The following is a 13,690-nucleotide window of genomic DNA, read 5'->3' on the forward strand; positions in this document are numbered from 1 at the left end:
ACATCTGATGTAAAAGTGTAAACTAATTACGAACAGCACTTTTGATTTTTATCTTCAATTCAGGGGCTACTTATTCGAACAGTAAACTGTATTCTCTCTTCAGAGTGACTGGAATGTTTTTGCCTACATTCAACTTAAATATGAAAGTTTCCAAAAACGGCATAGTTTTCTTTAAGGCTATTCAATGCCAAACACAAAATTCTCTCTGCTTTCAGTGCTTGTCCTTCAGCACAATTACACAGGTTCATGATGTTCTCATTTCAATACATTGTTTTCTTATTTAAACTATTTGACTTTGAGCTTACATTGAGAATAAAATCACTTTTGCAAGTAAAACCTGGCCAAGAAAGGAAGCAGCACTACAATAAAACAATACACAGAATACAAAGCAGTTCCTTCAAAAGTGAAAGTGATAAAGAGTGATGTCTGTCAGTAAATTACGTTGAGATACATATTGGTTATTTTGAATTAGGAGTCCAACTTCAATAACTTCTATTAACAAGCCAAAATACAGATCAGAATTACGGGTAATTGAAAAGAATATGTAGCGCCTAGGTAAGCTTGGATGTGTTCAGAGAAACACTAAAAACGGACCTTCCTCACACCCGTCTTGTTGAGGTGGACGTGGTCATACAGGTGATGTGGCTGGATGTCTCAGTGGTGTGCCAGGTGGACGTTGGGGAGGAGGGCACATCTTCGGGACACTTCTGCGTTGATGGCCTGGATGATGTGCAGGGGCACGTCTGTGCGGGGCAGCAGTGTGGAGATGGTGATTTTGGCAGTTGGGAATTCCTCTGTGGCTTTCGTTGCCACCTGTCTCAGGGCTGAGGCCGCATCGCCCCTGCGGGCACTCAGGTCGTTAGTGCCGGTGTGGATGAGGATGTGTTTGACCTGGCACAGCCTCCTCTTGGAGAGCAGCTCCAGGGCTCTCTGTGCTGTCGGGCACCAAAGCTTTTTCACTTTTCGCCCAGGGAAGAGGCGCCTCTCATCCAGGAACTTCCCATTGGATTCGCTCAGAATGACCACCTCTGCGTTGACCTGCCACTCCGGGTTTGCGTCGGGAGTGGTGGGGGCAGCGGGTGTGTTTTAGGGGAGTGGCGTTTCAGGGGTTTGTGTATTAGTGGCAGGTCTGGTGATAGTGGGGGTGTCAGGAGTGGTGGGGAGTGTGGGTGGATCAGTGGGTGCGTCAGTGGGTGCGTCAGGGGTTGTAGGTGTTGTGGGGTCAGTGCAGTGCAGTCTCTGTGCTCCTCTCTTAGCTTCTCCAGCTGGCTCTGCAGGCTCCTCAGCTGGCTGTGCTGGGGTGTCCTGGTCAGCTCCTCCCTCGCTCTGTGCAGCTCCGTCCTCAGGGTTTGGCTCTGCTCCTCCTGGTCTCTCACTGCTGCTCTCAGCTTATGGATCTCAGCCTTGTGGTGCATCTTTAGTCCCTGAACTCCCGCAGTCTGTGGGAGATGGGGCACTGTCTGGCTCCGTGTGGCTGGGGGCAGACTGCAGGGTGGCTGGCTCTGGCTTGTGTTTCTCTACCTCAGTCTGCTGCTTTGAGGTGTGGAAGCCGAGAGATAATTGGTCCAGGCTGCTCTCGCTGTCCTGCACCATGATGGTCCCGTTGTGGTATACATTAAAAGTGAGCATCACACTGTCTGTGTCTTTCTCTACCAGCACTGAGATCTGCCTGCCTCTGCTAATGCCCCTCTTGTTGTTATTGGGGTATGTCTGGCACAGGGTTTTGTGAAAGGCGCTGTAGAACAGTAGATTGTTCTTGACCCTGTTTTCTCCTTTACCGGTGTAGTCTAGGATGAGGGTCTCAGGAGATGCTCTCATCACAGCTTGTTTGTAGTCCTTCTTAGCCTGTGCAGAGCGAATGTCTTCAGGGTATCGGATTTCAAAAGGCAGCTCTGCAGTCAGACTGCTGTTCGATAGATTTCTATCAGTCTCAGTGGCAGTTGGGCTCTCTCCTACTGTCACTCTATTCAAATCGGAGCTCTGCATTTTCATTGGCTGAGTCAACTACTGAGAATGCTTATTTATTTTATTAATACATATTTTTTTGTTTAATTATTTGTCTCTTACCTCCAATTCTTGTCTTCAGCTTTTCTTTTCTGACTTTTCTTCCTGAACTGTCTCTCTGCTTTCTTCTTTTTGTGTTTCTCTTAAAATTATTATTTTTTGAATACTTTTTCTTCTGAATTTCTATTCCATGTCTTCTGTGTATGTTTATAGTGCTATATATTCATTTGTAAATCACAAATTAAATCCGCTTATGTATAAAAACAAATGTTTTTTAGGAGCTCATATTCCTCTCTCTCTCTCTCTCTCTCTCTCTCTCTCTCTCTCTCTCTCTCTCTCTCTCTTTCTCTCTCTCCCTCTCAATTCAATTCATTTGTATTGTCAAAGCAATTGGACATACATACATATACATACATACATACATACATACATACATACATACATCTACACGGAAAATAAATAATAGAATTATGAATCACAATAAGATGTAATGAAGTACAGAAAATTAAAATGTAAAAAAATGTGATCTTTAATACATACAAATAAAGAAAATAGGTTTACTATTTCCAGATTCCTTTTTTGAAATACAATGACATGCATAACAAACAAGTATTTACATTATATTTACAGCCGGTGCTCGTGTGTCACTGTGTCCCTCAGGCTGTGGTAGGCGCTGACATATTGGGCAGCCAGGGTGGCTGTGTGTCCCTCCCCCAGGAGGACTGGTGTTTTTCTTTTTTCTCAGTTTTGTCACAGGTTGGGTGGGCATCCATTATGTTGTTACAGAATTTGTCCCTTATTTTGGGCTAAAGCTTTCCGTGGAGGGGAACGTGGATCAGTTTGTACCATTTTTGGGAGAATCTGCCTTGTTGGGGCGGAGCTGTGACCAGGTGAACAGCAGATCGGGCATAGGTGGGCATGTGGGCAGAGGAGTTGGAAGGCCGGTCAAGCAAATAAGCTTGCTAAGGTACGCAGCAGCAGCAAGCATCCCCCACATCCAGCCAGCCAGCCAGTCTGGCTGGCAGTGACTGAGTGGTTGTCAGACGGCAAGCAACGGAATGTACGTGCTCTGTGATGTCATAGCAGTCAGCTGAGAGAGGCTCGTGATGTCATCGCTGAGCTGGCTGGCTGGCTGGCTCTGTGTGTGTGTGTGTATGCCTGTGTGTGTGTGTGTGTGTCTGTTTGTCTGTTTTTCAGTCTGTCTGTCTCTCTCTCTCTCTCTCTCTCTCTCTCTCTCCCTCTCAATTCAATTCATTTGTATTGTCAAAGCAATTGGACATACATACATTCATACATACATATATATATATATATATATATACATACATACATGCATACATGCTAGAAAGTCATTACTATGTTGTCTTAAAGGCTAACTAAGCAGAACATATATCATTATAGAACAGAGTCCATAGGTCTACACATGGTTTTAGGGAACAGGCACGTAGGTCATACCGTTTGACATTGTTTCCAAGGTTCTCATCGTAAATAACAAACAGAAATCAAACTAGCTTCTGGCCTGACCTTCTAGCTTGACTCTATCTTTCCGCCTTATATACTTGGTGAATAATTGAGGAAGTAGCACCAAGTGACCACATTAGGCTGCCTGAGGGTTTCTGGGGAGTGTAGTTGTCTAGGGTCGGTTTTCTTCCCTAGAGTGCAGACCTTGCAGCAGACCTGGCCTGACATGTCTGCCATGTATGACCCTGCCCCTTGGTTTGTCCCACATCCTCCCCCCCAGCTGCGACCCCATAGGTCGAGCGACAGCCGCAAAAAAGCATGCACCCGGGACAGCCCATCAACATTCCCCATGGCCTTCCCTGGCCTGTGCTGCAGGGTGAAATGAAAATGTTGGAGACTCAAAAACCACCTCATCACACGGGCATTCCTGTCTTTCGAACGATGCATCCAAGTGAGGGGGGCATGGTCAGTGATCAGGGTGAAGTGCCTGCCCAACAAATAGTATCGAAGACTGTCCAAAGCCCACTTCACTGCCAAACATTCTTCTTCAACTACCAAATAATTTATTTCATTGGATTCCAACTTTCTGCTAAGGAACAACACCGGGTGTTCGTGATCACCCATTCTTTGGGACAAAACCACTCCGATCCCCACCTCAGAGGCGTCCGTCTGGACTATAAATTCTTTCTGAAAGTCAGGTACCATTAAAACGGGATTGCGGCAGAGCGCCTCCTGTAGGCTCCGGAAAGCCCGGTTTGCTGTATCACCCCATCTAACCATATTGGGTTCTGTAGCCTTAGTCATATCAGTCAGAGGGGCCGCTAAGGTAGCATAGTTGGGAATAAACCTCCGGTAATACCCAGTTAACCCTAAAAATGCCCTAACCTGCTTTTTATTGACAGGCCTAGGCCAAGAGTTTATGGCTTCAACCTTGGATATTTGGGGTTTCACCATACCCCTCCCTACTGTATAGCCCAAGTATTTGGCCTCTTCCAACCCCAAATTGCATTTGGTTGGATTAGCCATCAGGCCTGCTGCATGTATTGAATCCAATACCGCTTGGAGCTGAGACAAATGTGATTCCCAATCTGGACTGTGAATGACCACATCATCTAAATATGCTGCCGCATACGTCCTGTGTGGTCTAAGTATGTGGTCCATCAACCTTTGAAAGGTGGCAGGAGCACCATGCAGGCCAAAGGGCATCACTGTGTAGTGAAACAGACCATCTGGGGTTGCAAAGGCTGTTTTTTCTTTGGCACCCGGGGTCAAGGGAATCTGCCAGTAGCCCTTGGCTAAGTCAATAGTTGAAATATAGCGAGCATTCCCAATATTCTCTAACAATTCATCTACTCGGGGCATTGGGTATGCATCAAACTTTGAAATTTCATTAACCTTTCTAAAATCATTACAGAATCTCCAGGAGCCATCAGGTTTGGAAACCATGACTATAGGGCTGGACCACTCACTGTGGGATTCTTCAATAACCCCTGCCTCCAGCATTTCCTTAACCTCATTTCTAATAGTGTTCCTGCGAGCTTCTGGTACCCTGTAAGGCCTCATATTTACCTTCTTTCCTGGGAGAGACACAATGTTGTGAGAGACTAAATGGGTACGCCCCGGTATGCCTGAGAAAACTTCCCTATTACGTATTATCAAGTCGTTCACCTCCTTCAACTGGTCAGGTGACAAGGCAGCTGCAATATTCACCTTCGGTGTCCCTAGTGGCTGAGGGGGGTAAGTCAACATCAACACTTCCCTGTCCTTCCAGGCTTTTATTAAGTTGACATGATATATTTGTTCTGGGGGTCGGCGGCCGGGTTGCTGAACCTTATAGTTCACTTCCCGTATTCGCTCTATAATCTCATAAGGTCCCATCCACGTAGCCAGAAATTTACATTCTACAGTGGGAACCAACACCAACACCCTATCACCAGGCTGGAACACCCTCAGTGTAGCCTGACGATTATAGGCGAATTGTTGGTGTTCCTGTGCCTGCCTTAGGTGCTCTCTCACAATGGGAGTGACTGTGGCTATTCTCTCTTGCATAGCATTGATGTGCTCGACTACACTCCGGAAAGGAGTGGACTCGTGTTCCCACGTTTCACGGGCTATGTCTAATATCCCCCTGGGGTGCCTCCCATATAACAGTTCAAAAGGCGAAAAGCCCAGGGAAGCCTGTGGGACTTCCCTAATGGCAGACATCAAGTAGGGCAGCATGAATTCCCAATTTTTCCCATCCTTATCGATTACCTTTCTTAGCATGGACTTCAGGGTCCTATTAAATCTCTCAACCAACCCATCTGTTTGTGGGTGGTAGACTGATGTTCTCAACTGCTTAACCTGCAACAATTTACACAGATCGGTCATAACCTTAGACATAAAGGGTGTGCCCTGATCTGTTAATATCTCCCTCGGTATCCCCACCCTACTACACATCAACATTAGCTCTTTTGCAATACCTTTTGAAGCCATGGTCCGCAGTGGAATGGCTTCTGGGTACCTGGTGGCATAATCCAAAATAACCAGTATATACTGATGCCCTCTGGCTGATTTTGGGAGAGGTCCCACCACATCCATAGCTATCCTAGCAAAGGGGGTCTCTATGATGGGCAAAGGGACCAGTGGGCTTCTGAAGGCTGGTTTAGGAGCATGTAGTTGACATTCAGGACATGAGCTACAATGTTCTGTCACGTCTGCATGTATGCCTGGCCAGTAAAACCTCCTCAGGAGTCTATCCTTGGTTTTGTCCATCCCCAGATGTCCCCCCAGGATATGCCCATGTGCCAGACTGAGAACTGTTCGTCTGAATGGGGTGGGAACTAGCAATTGCTCCACAATGTCCACCCCTATCTTATTTACACGGTACAATAGGTCATTTTTTACCATAAAATAAGGATAAGCTGTTGGCGGGTCTGCAGTAGTCATAGGGGTCCCATTTACTACCTTCACATTTTCTTTAGCATAGTGTAGAGTGAGATCTCGCACCTGTGCGCTGCCAAAATCAGTGGGGAGTCCCTCTAACACTGACACTTCTACATTGTCAGCTTCAGGGGTCTCTATGAATGGATTCTCACCCACCCTGCTAGTGCTGGGTTCCTCACCCTCCATAGGGTCATCTACGTCACTACATTCCACCCCTATGTTTTCAGTTTAATTTTCCCCAACCAAAACCTTCACTGTCGACTCAACTGGAACCAGGTCTACTTTTAGCTCTAGTTGTGGGATCGAGGCAACTTCTGGCTTACAGTTTTCAGTGTGCATTTCCAATTTACTATGTTTTCTATCTAGTTTTCCAAAATTAGGAAAATATCGTCCCAGTATCACATCATATGGCATGTTGGGTACCACACCGACTTCGTAATCTAGTTTCCCGGCCTCTGTCTGTATGTTTACAAGGGCTGTGGGATAGGGGCGTGTGTCACCATGTGTGCATGTGATACTGAGCTCCTGATGTCTATCCAGCTTGTTGGTCGCTACTAATTTTTCTGTGACCAGTGTAACCATACTGCCAGAGTCGAGTAGAGCAGCCACTTCTTTCTCATCGACTATCACTGTACACATGTGTTTTGGATTAGGTACTCCGCCTATGAAAACATCCGTCCCAACAGGGCAGGCATAAAATACCGGTTTCTCTTTCCCCATATCACACACATTACATTGCATTGGTTCCTCTCTACCTGGGCAGTGGGCCGCAATATGTCCTACTTTGTCACAATTGTAGCAGACAATTGGTTGTGATGGTGACCCCCTATAACCCTTAGTCTCGGCTTTAGGCCCCACCTTTGCCCCCCCCAGTCTTGCTCTTTTCTTCCAGTCCAGCGCGTCATGTTTCCCAGAGTACTTTGGAACCATCTTACCCGGTCCGCTGGTTCGTCATGGCCTGGGGAACGAGTTTTTAACCTCCGGTACATGCTCTGCTGCTCCGGCTGTATAGAACCGCTCTACAATGGCCACCAAGGTGTCAGCGGACAGCACCTCATTCTGGCCAACCCAGCGTCGAACGTCCTTGGGCAAACAGCGTTGGTAGTTGTCAAGGACTATGGCCTCCACCACCTCGGCTGATGAATGGACCTCTGGCTGTAGCCATTTCCTGGCCAGATGGATCAGATCAAACATCTGCGTTCGGATTGGTTGTCCTGGTTGGTAGGCCCACTGCTGAAACCGATGTGCCCTCACTGCGGTGGTCACGCCCAATCGGGTCATTATCTCCGCTTTCAATTTATCATAGTCCTGGGCGTCCTTCAGCTCCAGATCAAAGTACGCTTTCTGTGCATCCCCTGCCAGATAAGGTGCCACAAGCCCTGCCCAGGAATCTTTTGGCCATCCCTCTCTCTGCTGTCCTCTCAAAGGTCATAAGGAAGGCCTCAACATCGTCCTGTTTTGTCATTTTCTGCAGAAAGTGATTGGTGCGGGGAGTGGAATGGGTTGCAGCCCCCTGTGGCCCAATCCTGGTTGCAAGTGCTTCAACACTCTCTTTCAGCTCTTTAGTCACCTTTTCCTGCTCTTCTCTAAACATTTTATTTGTATCATGCTGGACCTGCAGTGCTTCCTGATGCATCCGCATAGCATCCTGGTGAGCCACCTGCTGCACCCTGGTCGCTTCCTGTTGGGCTATTACAGCCTGTAGTTTTTTTTTTTTTGGATAAAAAAATTCACTCAGCCAGTCTGGGTTTCATGAGGTGCTGCCCGCATTCTACACCAAATGTGACAAAACGCCTTGGCTGTACACATGTGCGGGTCTTCTCTGTGATCTTCTTAGGAGTAAAAACCAGTCATGACCCAGGGAGGAGGTTGCAAATACAGGGCTGTGCCTGTATGTTTACTTCAAACAAAACAAATCTGAAAACAAAACCTAACTCACACTGGAGTTGTAACTAATCTTACATAATCATTCTATTTTAAACAAAGTCTGGAATAAATAAGTCTTGGCTTTCTCCTTATGAGCTACCTCTGTTTTCCAGATAACTCACCCTATTGTCTCTCACTTCTCTCTCTCTCAGGCCCGCCTTATATACCTGGTGAATAATTGAGGAAGTAACACCAAGTGACCACATTAGGTGCTAGAATGGCTGCCTGAGGGTTTCTGGGGAGTGTAGTTGCCTAGGGTCGGTATTCTACCCTAGAGTACACACCTTGCAGCAGACCTGGCCTGACATATCTGCCATGTATGACCCTGCCCCTTGGTTTGTCACAATACATACATACATACATATACACGGAAAATAAATAATAGAATTATGAATCACAATAAGATGTAATGAAGTACAGAAAAAGAAAATGTAATAAAATGTGATCTTTAATACATACAAATAAAGAAAATAGGTATACCATTTCCAGATTCCTTTTTTGAAATACAATGACATGCATTACAAACGAGTATTTACATTATATTTACAGCCAGTGCTCGTGTGTCACTGTGTCCCTCAGGCTGTGGTTGGCGCTGACATATTGGGCAGAATGTGTCCCTTATTTTGGGCTAAAGCTTTCTGTGGAGGGGAACGTGGATCATTTTGTACCATTTTTGGGAGGATCTGCCTTGTTGGGGCAGAGCTGTGATCCAGGTGAACAGCAGATCGGGCATAGGTGGGCATGTGGGCAGAGGAGTAGGAAGGCCGGTCAAGCAAATAAGCTTGCTAAGGTACACAGCAGCAGCAAGCAGCCCCCACATCCAGCCAGCCAGCCAGTCTGGCTAGCAGTGACTGAGTGGTTGACAGACGGCAAGCAACGGAATGTTCATGCTCTGTGATGTCATAGCAGTCAGCTGAGAGAGGCTTGTGATGTCATCGCTGAGCTGGCTGGCTGGCTGGCTGGCTGGCTGTGTGTGTGTCTGTGTGTGTGTGTGTGTGTGTGTGTGTGTGTGTGTGTGTGTCTGTTTGTGTTTGTCAGTCTGTCTGTCTGTCTGTCTGTCTCTCTCTCTGTCTCTCTCTCTCTCTCTCTCTCTCTCTCTCTCTCCCTCTCAATTCAATTCATTTGTATTGTCAAAGCAATTGGACATACATACATACATACATACATGCTAGAAAATCATTACAATGTTATCTTAAAGGCTAACTAAGCAGAACATATTTCATTATAGAACAGAGTTCATAGATCTACACATGGTTTTAAGGAACAGGCACGTAGGTCATACCGTTTGACATTGTCTCCAAGGTTCTCATCGTAAATAACAAACAGAAATCAAACTACCTTATGGCCTCCTGACCTTCTAGCTTGACCTTATCTTTCTTAAGTATACAAGAGAGAAAAACAGGTTTGAGAAAATCATTTCTAACTTTCCTTCCATACAATAATACATACATACATACATACATACGGAAAATAAATAATAGAATTATGAATCTCAATATAATGTAATGAAGTACAGAAAAAGAAAATGTAATAAAATGTGATCTTTAATACATTCAAATAAAGAAAATAGGTTTACTATTTCCAGATTCCTTTTTGAAATACAATGACATGCATTACAAACGAGGCTTAGGTGGGCATTTGGGCATAGGAGTAGGAAGGCCGGTCAGGCAAATTAGCTTGCTAAGATACGCAGCAGCAGCAAGCAGCCCCCCCATCCAGCCAGCCAGCCAGTCTGGCTGGCAGTGACTGAGTGGTTGACAGACGGCAAGCAACGGAATGTACGTGCTCTGTGATGTCATAGCAGTCAGCTGAGAGAGGCTCGTGATGTCATGGCTGAGCTGGCTGGCTGTCTGGCTGGCTGGCTCTGTGTGTGTGTGTGTGTGTGTGTGTGTGTGTGTGTGCGTGTGTCTGTCTGTCTGTCTGTCAATTCATTTCAATTCAATTCAAAGGTGCTTTATTGGCATGATCTATCACAATATTGCCAAAGCAGATACAAATGTTCTATCAATCAAGACAAAACATTGCAATACAAGATTCAGTGGAACAAATATAGTACACATTGAAATAAAATTAAGTAGGATATAAACCATATTTGTTGTTTGTATCAAAATTTGTGTCATGACATCAGAAAAATCACTGTTTTTATTTTGTTTTGCAAATGGAGTGCCACAGGCTGGTGTCTACACACTGTCTCGCAGGCTGTGGCAGGTGGATACATATTGCGCTGCTAAGAAGGCAGTGCGCTCCTCCTCTCCCAGCAGGACGGGGAGTTTGCAGCAATCGGGGATCATGCTGAACTCAGGGATATGCATTTTTAATATTTTAAAGTATGTCTCCCTGATTTTTGTGTATTTAGGGCAGGACAGCAGGAAATGCGCCTGTGTTTCGACCTCCCCTAGGTCACACTGGCTGCACAGCCGCTCTTCTCTGGCAACCCAGAATTTTCTGTAGCGGCCTTTTTCAATGGCGAGGCTGTGGTCACTGAGCCTGTATTTAGTTAGATTTTGTCTCTCTTTTATATTTTGGATTTTTAAGTATTCAGCCAATGTAATGTTTCTATTCAGGGCCCGGTAGCATTCCAATTTGTTTTGTAATTCTAATTCGTGTCTCTAATCTTTTGTGTATTTGCTTTTCAGGTACATGTCAATTTTCCCAATTGTAGTTGTTTTGGTCATTGTGTGTTCGGGCTCTGTGAGCCTCAGAGCCGTGGGGGCGTTTCTGTGTACGTGTAAGATGTTTTTATTAAATTCTAGGTGGAATATTTCCATGGGGCTTTTGTCCCAATTGCTGTTATTGAGGTTCATGAGGGGACCCCACACTTCGCTCCCATATAGCAGGATTGGTTGGATGATGGAGTTTAATATTTTAATCCAAATAGTTATTGGTATTGTTGTTTTCCCAAATTGTGTCTTTATGGCATAAAATGCCCGGCGTGCCTTGTCTTTTAATGCGTTTATAGCCAGGCTGAAGCTCCCTGACGCACTGATGGTCAGGCCAAGGTAGTTGTATCTGGTGCAGTGCTCTAATCCAGTGCTGCCCAGAGTGAAGCGGTACCTGTTTCCCTGAGATGGGGCTTTTTTCTGGAAAACCATAACTCTGGTCTTGTCCAGATTGACTGCCAGGGCCCATTTCTGACAGTACTGCTCTAGCAGCGCCAGGTTCTGCTGAAGCCCCTGCTCTGTGGGCGACAGCAGCACCAGGTCGTCTGCGTAGAGCAGGAACTTGATCTCTGTGTCATGGAGAGTTAGGCTGCGGGCGTCAGACTGCTCCAACACTGTGGCCAACTCGATGATGTAGATGTTGAACAGTGTTGGACTCAGACTGCAGCCCTGTCTCACTCCCCGCCCCTGAGTGAAGAACTCTGTTCTTGAGTTGCCAATTTGAACTCCGCATTTGTTTTCAGAATACATTGATTTAATGATGTCATAAACTTTACCCCCTACACCACTCTGTAGAAGTTTATAAAATAATCCCTTGTGCCAGATTGAGTCAAATGCCTTTCTAAAGTCTACAAAACAGGCAAATATTTTTCCTTTATTGTTTTGGGTATATTTATTTATGAGGGTGTGTAGAGTGTAAATATGATCGGTTGTGCGGTGTTTTGGTAGGAAGCCAATCTGACTCTTATTCAGGACACTGTGCTTGGTAAGGAAGGCCAGTATCTGGGCGTTGATGATACTGCAGAACACCTTCCCCAGGTTACTGCTCACACAGCTGCCCCAGTAGTTATTGGGGTCTAATTTGTCTCCACTTTTAAAAATCGGGGTGATCAATCCTTGATTCCCGACCTCAGGGAAACACCCGGCTCTCAGCACCAGGTTAAAGAGTTTGAGCAGAGCCTCCTGCAGCTGCGGGCTGCTGTGCTTCAGCATCTCAGGGCTGATGCTGTCGGGGCCGCTGACTTTCCTGGGTTTGAGGATTTTGAGTTGATGTTTTAGTTCCTGTATTGTAAATGGGTTATCTAAGGGATTTTGGTTATTCTTAATGATTTCTTCCAATTTATTTAGGTTTTTTAATATTTTAACCTGTTCTGGCTTTGGATTGTTTTCAACATTTTGGTAAAGTTTTTCAAAGTGTGTTTTCCAGATTTCTCCATTTTGAATTGGTATTTCATTTTTTGTTTTTGGGGTATTTATTCTGCCCATATAGTGGTCTTTTTTCTTACTGAGGAGTTGCTTGTAGTGCCGCAGGGCCTGGCAGTAGCTGAGGCGAGCCTCCTGGTTGTCGGGCTCTCTGTGTTTAGTGTTGGAGAGATGTCTCAGGTGTTTCCTAGAAGTTTCACACTCCTGGTCACACCACTGTTCTTTTTTTCTTTTAGACGATTTCATATTTTGGTTTTTAATTGTTTTAATGTTTGATTTTAAAGCCAGTCTCTCAAATATTTCATTCAGTGTTTTGGTGGCTGAGTTTATTCCGTTTTGGTTTATTTGATAGTGTGAGGATTGATATCTGTCTAACATGTTTTCAATCTCATCACTATTCAGGGCTCTTGTGTAGTTCTCTGTGCTGGGCTCTGACCATCTCTAACTGGGTGGCAGGGAGACCAGTTTTGTGGGAATTTTGGCTCTGACTTGTGGCTGCGCTGATCTTTTTAGGTAAAGTGTTATTTGGCTGTGGTCTGATAGTGGAGATTGTTGTCTGACTACAAACGCATTGTTGGCTTGTGGGTCCAGGTCAGTTATGGCGTAGTCCACCACACTGCTGCCCAGAGCCGAGCAGTATGTGAATCTCCCCAGAGAGTACCCCCTGGTCCTGCCATTGATGATATATAGACCCAGGCTTTTACATAGGCGCACTACCTGCTTCCTGCTCTTGTTTACCACGCTGTCGTGGCTGTGTCAGTGTGGAGGTGTGTGTGTGGCACAGCGGGGAGTCTCCGAACAGGTGTGTGTTCCCCTCTGTATTGATGTAGTCCATCTCTCTGCCAGTCCTGGCATTGAGATCGCCACACAGCAGTACAGAGCCCAGGGTCTGGAAGTGGCAGATTTCGTTTTGAAGCTCATGAAAGCCTTCCTCATTATAGTAGGGGGAGTCTGCGGGTGGCATATAAATTGCACATAGGTATATATCTGTGTTATTTTGTAGGGTGTCTTTTCTGATTTTCATCCACAGGTGTGTGTCTCCTCTCTGTACTGGGCATAGGGCTGCTCGGAGCTCCTCCCTGTACCACACGATAATCCCCCACGAGGCCCTGCCACACCTGACTTTGGGTTTTTTATAGGAGGGCACAATCAGCTCCCTGTATCCATTGTATCCATCCAGTGTATAGACATATCTGCACAGCACCAAGTCTCTACAAGAATGAAAACATCTGAACTATTTACAGTGTTGATCAGTTCAGGGCCTGTGCTCTTCATTCCAAAAGTTGAGGAGC

The sequence above is a fragment of the Amia ocellicauda genome, unplaced genomic scaffold (assembly GCF_036373705.1).
Source record: "Amia ocellicauda isolate fAmiCal2 unplaced genomic scaffold, fAmiCal2.hap1 HAP1_SCAFFOLD_34, whole genome shotgun sequence".
Taxonomy (NCBI): domain Eukaryota; kingdom Metazoa; phylum Chordata; class Actinopteri; order Amiiformes; family Amiidae; genus Amia; species Amia ocellicauda.